We start from the raw sequence: 12,115 nt of genomic DNA, 5'->3' as shown, positions 1-12,115 counted from the left end.
ATATATATATATATATATATATATATAAGATTTTTTTTTATTTCTTTTTTAAATATTTCCCAAATGATGTTTAGCAGAGCAAGGAAATTTTCACAGTATCTCTGATAATATTTTGTCTTCAGGAAAAAGACTTTTTTTTTTTTATTTAGGCTTGAATAAAAGCAGTTTTACATTTTTTAAACACCATTTTAAGGACAAAAATTACCCTTTTGAGTCTACAGAACAAACCATCGCTTTACAATAACTTGCCTAATTACCCTAACTTGTCTAGTTAATCTAATTAACCCAGTTAAGCCTTTAAATGTCACTTTAAGCTGTATAGAAGTGTCTTGAAAAATATCTAGTAAAATATTATTTACTGTCTTCATGGCAAAGATAAAATAAATCAGTTATTAGAAATGAGTTATTAAAACTAGTATGTTTTTAAATGTGTTGAAAAATTCTGCTCTCTATTAAACAGAAAACGAGGAAAAAAAATAAACAGGGGGCAAATAATTTGGGCGGGCTGATAATTCTGAGTTCAACTGTATGTATGTGTGTGTGTATATATATATATATATATATATATATATATATATATATATATATATATATATATATATATATATATATATATATATACTTGTTTATAGGCTGATTTATCCTGCAATGGACCCTTTTCACATTTCCAGGTTTCTCAATAGTGTAAGTTGTCATAGCTGGGTAAATTTTCAAGTGCAGTGAATAGAAGAATACAACATAGAATTATTTTACAACCCTATTCGCTGAAATAATGACAGAAAAACTTTAGGATCGTGTTATCAAGACTTTCAGAAAAAGCTAAACAATAGTGTGAGACTGATAACGGCAGCGAGAGGACAGAATAGTTTTAAATTTACCGTCCTGCCTATAGACGCTGCATTAGAAACACCTTGCATAAGCAGTCATTCTTTTTTTCATAATTTGATGCACAGATGATATAATACATACATCAATACCTATAAATGTACATACATTTAAGAAAAAATCTAAATATTAAAAGCTTTTATGAATTTAAAATGTTAAAAAGGGTTTATTAACTGCACACATAAAAACGTTCAACAACCAATCAGAATCAAGCACCCTGCAGTCTCAGATTTCACTTTTATATACAATTGTTACTTGTTGAGTGTTCAATTAGCTAGTAATTCCTTAATAAAAAGAACACGTTTTATTTTTCGGTGTCAAAATCAAGCAATTAACCGACTCGCAGTATAAAATTTCCCCTTTAGATCCATGTATGTTACTTGTTGTTCATTAAATTTACTAGCAATTCCTCAAAAGAGGGAATTTTTTTACCACTTTTGAAGTGGTAGTTTGTACCATTGAATTTTTATTAATATTTTTATGTATATATTTCCCGAGTGATGTTTAATGGAACAAGGGCATTTTTATAGTATTCCCTATTATATTTGTTTCTTTTTGAGTAATTTGGATATTACTCCACCCACGTAGTGTGACAGCAAACAGTTTGACAAATATTGCAGCTGATGGACAACATATTGTGCTTTTGAGGCTTTTTTTAGAGGAGAATGTAGTTGTTTAGATTGCTATTATACAGTTTATTAATAAGGAAAGTGCCTATTTTGAATATTTATAATTTCTGAGATTCAACATGTGGGCAGCCATCAGCCTGTCATACCGAGCACAGCAAAGAGGGTTGACGTTCTTTCACAAGATGGCGACAGAGACTGCATAAGAAGCCCTTAGGGGAGGAAAAACTCAGCGTAAATTTCAAACTACAGCTGATCAAATCATTATAAACCAGGTAAGTGACATTCTAATTCGATCTCTTTATTGTATGTTGTGGTGCTGTATTCATAATAAACTGCTAGTGTTTTGCTAGTTTGCTAGTGTTTGCTTTGCTTTGGCTTTTTCAGGGTTAGTTATTGTGATCTCCCGATTGCAACAGAATAATACTGGGACATCTTTGTAGACTGATGGCATTTCACACCCTCTAGCCTTATAATCTTAAAATGTGAGCAAAATCACCTGTTTTGTCATTACGCTAGAGAATCATTCAAACACTAGCTCCAAAGTGATGTTGGTAAAGTAGCAGTGGTTTCTGCTGTTCTGACGTCAGCTGCAGATGTGAATGAAAGGTTGAAGAATGTAGTTCCTTATAAAAAAAAGGGTTTTTGAGACTCTCTGTGTTTGATTTTCTGTTTTATATAATCGATTATGCCGTCAAACTGTTGTAAAAACGCAATATCACACTAGTAGCAAACCAATGTGTCTGTATATCGGCACTGGTGGGACACTAAAGGCTGATTTATACTTCTGCGTCAAGCGCACCTGTATGCTACGGCGCAGCCTAGGCGTTGATGCATAGCCCTACGCCGTGGCAATCGGCGTTGCTGACGCGCACCTCTCAAAAAATTTAAGTACACGTCGCAACGATGCGTTGTGTGATTGGTCTGTGATTGGTCGGCTTAGTAGTGCTGACGAGTCTGGGCGGGACCGAGAGCCGCACAAGCCTGATGGAGCGTTTGTTTACAAGTGTGGAGTCCTGTGAAGAAGCTCCGGGGGCCTGTTTCAGTAAAGGCTGATTTATACTTCTGCGTCAAACGCCGGCGTATGTAACGGCGCTGACGCATAGCCCTTCGCCGTGGCCGTCGGCATGGCTGACGTGCACCTCTGAAAAATTGTAACTACATGTCGCAACGACACGTAGCGCAAGCTCTGTGATTGGTCGGCTTGGTAGCGCTGACGAGTCTGGACGGGACGGAGAGCCGCGGGAATGGCGCGAGCGATTGTGTACAAGTGTGGAGTCCCATGAAGGAGCTCCGGATGGAAAGTTTTGTTTTGTGTTTACCTCATAGTTAAAGTTGTTGCACGTCCGCCGGTTGCTGCCTCAAAATGAGCGAATTTGAGCCACTTGTACATCCCGGAAGCGTTCAGGAAAAGTAAAATTGCAGTGAAAAACTCGACACAGAGGAACATTTACACCTCACTGCCAACTAGCATTTTGGAAGTGTTAATGCAGACCAACAGAGGCAGCGCACAGAAGTATAAATGCACAGCCACGCGCGTTGCATGCGCCGTGGGTTACGCCGGTCACTTGACGCAGAAGTATAAATCAGGCTTAAGGAGGTTCAAACAACTCAGAGTTTCAACTTGAACTCTGAGTTGATTTACCGAGAGATTAAAAACTCAGAGTTTTCGGTTTCAGAACAGCTAATCTGAGTTAGGTCAATCAACTTTGAGTAGACCAACTCAGAGTTAAGCACGCACACCACGACTATAAAAAGGCATTGTCAATGGAGCGCAGATATTACGAGTGACCATGGCAACATCTTAAAAAAAGAGATCACCATTTCTTTCTCCAGCTAAACTTGATGTGATTATGCAATGTTATAGCAAATATGAGTGTATATATTTAAAAAGAAGCAACCATCAGTGAAACAGTTAGCGTGAGAAAACAGCTGCTCAAGTTAATGCCTAATTTTACATTTAAAACATTCAAATATTTAAGTATAATAAAATAAGTAATGTAATGTGTGATGTTTATACATTTTTTCTAAACTTTTATACTTGTTTATCAGTTTTAATAGATTTAACAGTGCACTTGTGTGTCTGCCCTTTTTTTCTTGATCAAGTGAGAGAGTTTGATATAACATTTAGAAGGTAAGCAGAACTAAAAATAATTTTTAGAAAGAATAATAAAACCATTAATCTAGTTACAGTACATGTCTAAGGTCAATAAATTAAAGCTAATTATTTATTGTTCTGTGTGCAACTAAAAGGTTGGCAATATCTATGTTTCCATCCAAGTATATTACATAAACGTATGTGCAAAACTGGAATATTGTATAAAAGATGCGAATAAAGCAGCGTTGCCATCCAACGAGTCAAAGAGAACAAAATCGTCACTTCCTGATTAACTGGCGCCAAATATCGTCAGTAAAAACAGAATTTACCGTGGTAGAAGAAGCTGCGTCAATTATTTATTTAATAAATGTACTTTTCCCTCAGAAGACAACACGTGGGGGCGTTTAAAGCCATGAGACGCGGAGAATAGAGGTAAAGTTGGTTTTATATTTGCACATTCAGACTTTCCATTTATAATATAATTTCATAAAAGTATTATTTGCAAACTCTAAATAGTGAAATCATATTAGCAGTCAATGACTATCAAAGTACAACATTTCTCATGGTCAAATAAACAGTGTTAATGTTGATTTCAAGTCATACTGGCAGGCTAATTCTGATCGAATATTCAAAGCAACATGGTAAACCAGGGGTGTCCAAACTCAGTCCTGGAGGGCCGGTGTCCTGGAGAGTTTAGCTCCAACCCCAATCAAACACACCTGAACAAGCTAATCAAGCTATACTAGAAACTATGGCTGTTTCTCAATATGCCTTCTTCTGCGGTCTTGCGTCCTCGTGTTCTCGTGCAACGTTATCATCAGCTGCCTAAGTTCAGTTCCAATACTCAAGACCGCAAGTACGGAGGACGCGTGAAACATCCCGGATGTGATCTTGATATCGAGGACGCACCGATGCAGACTTGAGCACCAAACTCGCTCTGGAAGTCCCAGAAGTCATTGCGACTGGAGGTGGGAAGCACAGCATTTTATTTAGATTTATTATTAAAGTTCAGAGATATAATTTATTTACCTCAGGAGTTTCCCTAAATGAAACAGTGAAAGTAAACATTAACATGAACATCTTAATAAAGGAATAAAAACATTAAGGGTTGTTTGTTTGCTGAAATTCATATTAAAATTTGTTTTATTTATATTGTGCAGAGTATATTTATAATGTTTTATGCAAAGTATATATTTTGAAGATGGGGGAAACAATAAATCATTGTATGAGTGCTGTAATGTTTAAATAATTTCCATTTAAAACGCGTGAAGGTCATGTGACCATCAAGAAGAACAGCATCCCATTTCTCAAAGGACGCGTTCTCTGCCCTCGCGGTCTCCTGAGTTCGTTCTTCCGAGGACACCTGGCAAGACCGGTCTCCACAAGAACGCAAGTCCGTTCTCTGCGTTCTTGGAATTGAGAAACAGCCTATAGCTAGAGACTTCCTGGCAGGTGTGTGTTGAAGCCAGTTGGAAGTCAACTCTCCAGGACACCGGCCCTACAGGACCGAGTTTGGACACACCTGTGGTAAACAATATAGAGACTTCTAAATGAGCAAATGTGTGAATATAAAACCAACTTTACCTCTATACGTGTAGACTCTTGACACGCTCCAGATGCTCGGAGGTAGCCTAATTATATACACTAATACTGAAACAGTTAAGGCATTTTAGAATGACTAAAACAACATTTAAGACGTGTTAGTGTGCTCAGCCTGCTGGTTTGTCCATTCATACACATTTTCATCATCATATGAAGACCTTTTTTTAATGTACATACTGTAATTTGTTCGGTAAAAGTGTTTCCATCGTAGTTTATGCGCATATTTCCTATCGAATAAAAGTTTATCCTGCTCAATTATGTGTGTGTGTTTTTATGTATATTTTCAAAAGTAGAGTGTATCATGTCGTTTCCATCAATCGTTTCCATCAATCTCCAAAATGAGCATTAAAATAGGTGGGTGACAATGCAAGGCTAAGGTGAGAAATACCGATTCATCTTTAAAAAAGGGTAGGAGACTGACAGAAACTCTGAGTTTAGAGAATAAAACTTGCTTCTGACAAGGTTAGGTTCACAGAGTAAGTTACCACAGTAACTGACTCTGAGTTAAATTTACCTCTCTTTTAGAAACAGGCTTGACTTACCCTGCCATTTCGAGTTTAACAAACCTGCCATTTTGAAACGGAAAACCCAGAGTTTCTCTCATTTCAGGGTAAAATACTCTGAGTTTTTACTTAACCTCCTTTCTGAAACAGGCCCCGGATGGAAAGTTTTGTTTTGTGTTTACCTTATAGTTAAAGTTGTTGCACGTACGCTGGTTCCTGCCTCAAAATGAGCGAGTTTGAGCCACTTATTCATTCAGGAAGCATTCAGGAAAAACAAAACACCAGCGGAAAAAATCAACACAGAGGAACATTAACACCTCACTGCCAACTAGCGTTTCAGAAGTGTTATTGCAGAACAACAGAGACAGCGGTACTACTCATATATGTTAGGGTTGCATGACTGGAAAAAATCGAACATTGCGCTTTTTAAATATTATTTTTTAAATGTTTTTATTCTGCGATATGTATTGCGATATGAAAACAATTTCACTAGATGTGTTGAATAACTATTTGGAAGCAATTTATCATTTTAGATTGGTTGAGATGATTCAATAAGTCAGTCTATAAGCATGAAACATAAGAAACAATCTAAAAGCACAGAGGAATTCAATAAAGAAAAATGTAGCTGTTAAAAAGCGTGCACGCTCCTGTTTACTTGCCCGAAGCTACTGTGTGTAGAGGAAACGCAACTGGTGCGATCGGTTCTCTTTGAAATAGACTAGACAAAAAGCGATGCTCGTGTACCCAAAGTCCTGCTGCTTTCAAGAGCTCAAGATTGGAAAAAAATATATATAGAGCCTATAATTTTGTAAGCAGCAGCAGTCACTGCTTTTGCTTTAATTATTCTTTAAACAGATTATGAACAGGCCTAAGATTAACCGTGTGCACTTGATCATCCTTTCATCACACACGGTGTGTTTTTCACCTGCTTTCCTTTGCTGACAGTTATTTTTTTGTTAATATAGTTGAATTATCATCCTTTATAATAACATTGCTTTAATATGAGATTAACTTCTCATTTATGTAGAGTTAACTGCTCTGAGACCTTTAGCCAAGACAGATTACTGTGCATATTTTAGCAACACAACATTAGATCTTTTTAAATGTCTAATTTTTACAAAATAAAAGTTTTGTTGAATAAAAAGTGCATGTATGCAGCTATATTTTGCTTGTATTAACAAATTTAAATTGTGTGCCTAAGAAATAATTTTCTTTTTGGTGTGGATAAATTTGGTAAATCCTTCATTTTGAGCCCTAAAAAAACTAATTGTAATGCGACAACCCATTTGCTCATGCACAGTAAGCAAGCTCATACACAACACACACAAAAAGTGAACTGAATGAGGAGGCATGCGGACATAACATCTAAATCAAGCAATTTTAGCATGTCAAATTCAAATTTATTCATATAAATATATTTTCCAAACAACAAAAGTGTGGCTAGTGAAAACGGCAAGTGGCTATCTTGACGTTGGAAATCTACTAGCCACAGTGGCTGGTGATCCACAAAATTAACAGCAAGCCCTGGATATGACTATGGTGAATGATCACATTGTAATGCTAAAACAACACACACACACACACACACACACACATATATATATATATATATATATATATATATATATATATATATATATATATATATATATATATATGGGCGAGTATCATATATACCACGCAGTAAGTAGTACTGTCGCCTCACAGCAAGAAGGTTGCTGGTTCGAACCTCGGCTCAGTTGGCGTTTCTGTGTGGAGTTTGCATGTTCTCCCTGCCTTCGCGTGGGTTTCCTCCGGGTGCTACGGTTTCCCCCACAGTCCAAAGACCTGCGGAACAGGTGAATTGGGTAGGCTAAATTGTCCGTAGCGTATGAATGTGTGTGTGGATGTTTCCCAGAGATGGTTTGCGGTTGGAAGGGCATCCGCTGCGTAAAAATTGCTGGATAAGTTGGCAGTTCATTCCGCTGTGGCGACCCCGGATTAATAAAGGGACTAAGCAGACAAGAAATATATATATATATATATATATATATATATATATATATATATATATATATATATATATATATATATATTTATATATATATATATATATATATTTATATATATATATATATATATATATATATATATATATATATATATATATATATATATATATATATATATATTTATATATATATATATATATATATATATATATATATATATATTTATATATATATATATATATTTATATATATATATATATATATATATATATATATATATATATTTATATATATATATATATATATATATTTATATATATATATATATATATTAGGGGTGTCAAAATTAATTGTTTCTTCAGTGCACCGCGATGCAGGACATTTCGGTATCGATTCAGTAATAACCATAACCGGTTATTATGTAGTGACGTCATTTATCTCCTATGCGCTCCGTCGCGAGGGAGGTGAGCGCCGTTATTTACAACACTCAGGCAACTCAGGGCCGGCCCGTGGCATAGGCACCATAGGCAAATGCTAAGGGCGCTGCATATCTAGGGGGGCGCCAGAAATGAGCGCGCTTCAGTTGGTTTTGTTTTCGATTTTCCTGACACACTTTCAGTTAAAGACTGCAATAACTCAAAAAACGCTTACCCTAAAAAGATCTTAAGTGTGTTTCCTACAGAAAGACAAAGCTGGTTTTGTGTTACAGCTGTCTTTCTTTTTTTCGCTCGACATTACGAGCACTGCTCCATTTAAGCCCTCGCAGTCTGCGTTTACTTTAGCCGGCAGAGCTCGCGCTGAGAGGAGCTCTCTGTAAGGGACCGTCGGAAAAGTGCTTTATTTTTTTCGTTTTTTTCGTTTTTCTGCTCCGCTCAGTGCGAGCTCTCCCTGTTGCAAGGGCTTAAGTGTGTTTATTTGTGTGTGTGCTTGTGTGTGTGTGTTTGTTTGTTTGATGCTGTCTATGTTTGTGAATGTGTTTGAATTAGAGACAGTGTGTTGCTGTGTGTCTGTGTGTTTATACAGACAGCATGTTATAGCCTCCCCCCTAAAATATAACACTATATATGGAAAGCATCGGCAATGCACCGTGATGCACCAAGATATCGAATTGAACCGAATCGATGGCATGATAATCGTAACCGAACCGAACCGTGAGACCAGTATAGGTTCACACCTCTAATATATATATATATATATATATATATATATATATATATATATATATATATATATATATATATATATATATATACATTAACTTGCCTAATTAACTTAACTTGCCTAGTTGACCTAATTATCCTAGTCTTTAAACTGCATATAGTATCTTGTAAAATAAGTAGCAAAATATGACAAAAGAATTCAGACACAGGCTTCACAGTGGCGCAGTGGGTAGCACGTTTCCCACACAGCAAGAAGGTCGCTGGGTCAGTTGGCATTTTTGTGTGGAGTGTGCACGTTCTGTTGGCGTGGGTTTCCTCCGGGGGCTCAGGTTTCCCCCAAAAGCAAGTGGTAGAGGTGAATTGAGTCAGCTAAATTGTCCACAGTGAGTGTGAATGAGTGTGTATGGATGTTTCCCAGTGGTGGGTTGCAGCTGGAAGGGCATCCGCTGTATAAAACAAATGCTGGATAAGTTGGCGGTTCATACCTCTGTGGCGACCCTAGATTAATAAAGGGACTAAGCCGAAAAGAAAATGAATGCAACTGGTCAAAATAAATTAGTTTTAGAAAATAAATATCTATTTTTTATGTGTTAAACAGCACTTACAGTTGCAGAGGAGGGCTAATAATTTTGCCTTTATTTTTATTCTACTTAAAAATGTAACATTTAACACCATTTTTCTTGTTGCAAATGTTCTTGGATATAAATTTGGCTAATAAACACATTTCTTTTGCTTTTGATAGCTCTTAAAATGGATGTCTCCATCACAAAAAACGACTGTTATCTAGTAAAAGACATCTTCAAAATGACTTTTCAAGGCGTTCATTAGGCACCATCAACGCCAGCACACCGTCATTAGGAGATTTCCCACTCCTGTCGGCACTGACGGTACATTTCTACAAGTTAAAAAGACCTAATTAAACAGCTTAAAACAAAAGGAGTCTAAAATAAACCATCCCACTTTGTTTGAACAAGTCTCGGCTGTGTCACTCAGTTGCAGGAGGTGTATTTTCATTTCGGAGGAAAAGCCCCTGGAGACCCGTACAGCTGGATCTCACCAAAATGTGTGTGTATAATAAACAAACTCAGCTATAATAACATGCTGACACATCAGCCAGCCCTTCTATCTTACTATCCCCACGCTTCGCCATCACACCGCTAAATGCAGCCACGCCAGAGATGAAAGCAGTCTATGAATAAAGCTTACACCTCACAGCAGCTGCTCAAACACAAACACATTCTTATAGCTGGTGTGTGTGTATGTGTGTAACGACAGCTTAAACACAGTCCACAACTCTCACAAAGGAGCTCGCTGATGCCCACACATGATAATCCCTGACATCTCGAGGAGGAGAAGAAAGAAGAAAAAATACCCTGCTAATCACAGCATTTTAACTGGTTTTAATGCTTATAATAACAATTGTATTGGTTGTAATGGGAACTTTTGGTTTTGTGAATGTCTACTGGTAATTTATCTGCCTTCTGTTGGTGGTGTGTTAAAGGGTTCACCCAAAAACGAAAACCCAACCCCTGACACCTTCGTTTGTCTCTGCAACTCAAGTTGAGATATTTTAGATGAAATCCAGGAGCTCTCTCCTACATAGACAGCAATGCATCTGAAACATTCTAAAGAAAAGAAAAAGAACCAAAACATTCTCACAATAAACGTGACTTCAGTGCTTCAACTGTAATCATATAAAGCTCCAAGAACGGTTTTGTGCATTAAAAACAGTGTAAAATGACTTTTGACCTATGTCTTACATATCAGGTCAGGGAGTGTGTGTTTAACAACGGCTTAAACACAGTCTACAACTCTCCCGAAGTAACTCGCTGATGCCCACACATGATAATCCATGACATCTCGAGGAGAAAAAGAAAGAAGACAAAAAACCCACTAAGCTAGATAAAAATTACCATAGACATTTTATTGGTTTTAATGGTTATAATAAAAATTTTGATGGTTGTAATGGGAACTTTTGGTTTTGTGAATGTCTACTGGTAATTTATCTGCCTTCTGTTGGTGGCGTATTAAAGGGTTCACCTAAAAACAAAAACCTAACCTCCGAGAGCTTCATCTTTCTTTGGATCTCAAGTTAAGATATTTTAGATGAAATCCAGGAGCTCTCTCCTCCATAGACAGCGATGGTTCTGAAACATTCTAAAAGAAAAGAAAAAGAACCAAAACATTCTCACATTTTACGTGACTTCAGATGTTCAACTGTTATCATATGAAGCTCCAAGAACCGTTTTGTGCACCAAAAACAGTGTAAAATGAATTTTGTCCTATGTCTTACATATCAGGTCAGGGTGTGAGTGTTTAACATTGGCTTAAACAGTCCACAACTCTCACAAAGGAACTCACTGATGCCCACACGTGATAATCTGACATCTTGAGGAAAAGTAAGAAGAAGAAAAAATACTACACTAGATAAAAAATCACCGTAGACGTTTTACTGGTTTTAATGGTTATAATAAAAAATTGTTTAATCACTTTCATTGTCACATTATCAGCCTATGATGATTGGTTGTAATTGTATTGGTTGTGATGGAAACTTTTAGTTTTGTGAATGTCCACTGGTAATTCATCTGCCTTCTGATGATGGGTTGTTAAAGGGTTCACCCAAAAATGAAGACCTAACCTCCGAGACCTTCGTTTGTCTCCGGAACTCAAGTTAAGATATTTTAAATGAAATTCAGGAGCCCTCTCCTCTACCATGATCATGTGTAGCTTCACAAACCATTTTGTTCACCAAAAACAATGTAAAACGACTTTTGACCTATGTTTTATAGGTCAGGTTAGGATGTGCATTTACTACAGGCAACGCTTGTGTGTCAGACCAACACAATCTCACGGCAATTCGTAACTTTTTCATTTAGTGACTAATTCGTACAAATTCTTACGATCTAATTCGTAAATTTTGATACGATTTGAGTATCCCCCAATGACGGTTGGGTTTAGGGGTGGGGTTAGGTGCCACGCCCTCCTTTTTAAAATCGTACATTTTCTTACGACTGAACTCGTACGAATTCGTACGAATTAGCCACTAAACTGCCAAAACGTAAAATACTTACGTTTTCTCGTGACGCAAAACAGAAGACATCGGTAAGCAAAGTCGTTTTTACTTTTTGTTGTTTTTGGTGCATAAAAAAGTTGTTAGAGCTTCATATTATTACACATAACCCACTGAAGTCTGTTTTGACAATGTTTTGGCTCCTTTACTAAATATCTTGTGACCATTGCTGTTTATAGA

The 12,115-nt window shown here is 36.7% G+C and overlaps 1 long non-coding RNA gene across 1 annotated transcript; it reads right to left on the bottom strand.

Annotated features, from left to right (window-relative positions):
* Window positions 1–9,363: 9,363 nt before the first annotated feature.
* Window positions 9,364–11,260, bottom strand: LOC141380107 (uncharacterized). The gene is made up of 2 exons (XR_015522290.1): window positions 11,215–11,260; window positions 9,364–10,676 (listed from the first exon to the last, which is right to left on the bottom strand). It is a non-coding gene; the product is annotated as an uncharacterized LOC141380107 (long non-coding RNA).
* Window positions 11,261–12,115: the final 855 nt, after the last annotated feature.

Source organism: Danio rerio, chromosome 22 (assembly GCF_052040795.2).
Source record: "Danio rerio strain M-AB ecotype USA chromosome 22, GRCz13ab, whole genome shotgun sequence".
NCBI lineage: Eukaryota > Metazoa > Chordata > Actinopteri > Cypriniformes > Danionidae > Danio > Danio rerio.
Note: the sequence above shows the minus strand (reverse complement) of the source record. Positions and strands in the feature narration are given on the sequence as shown.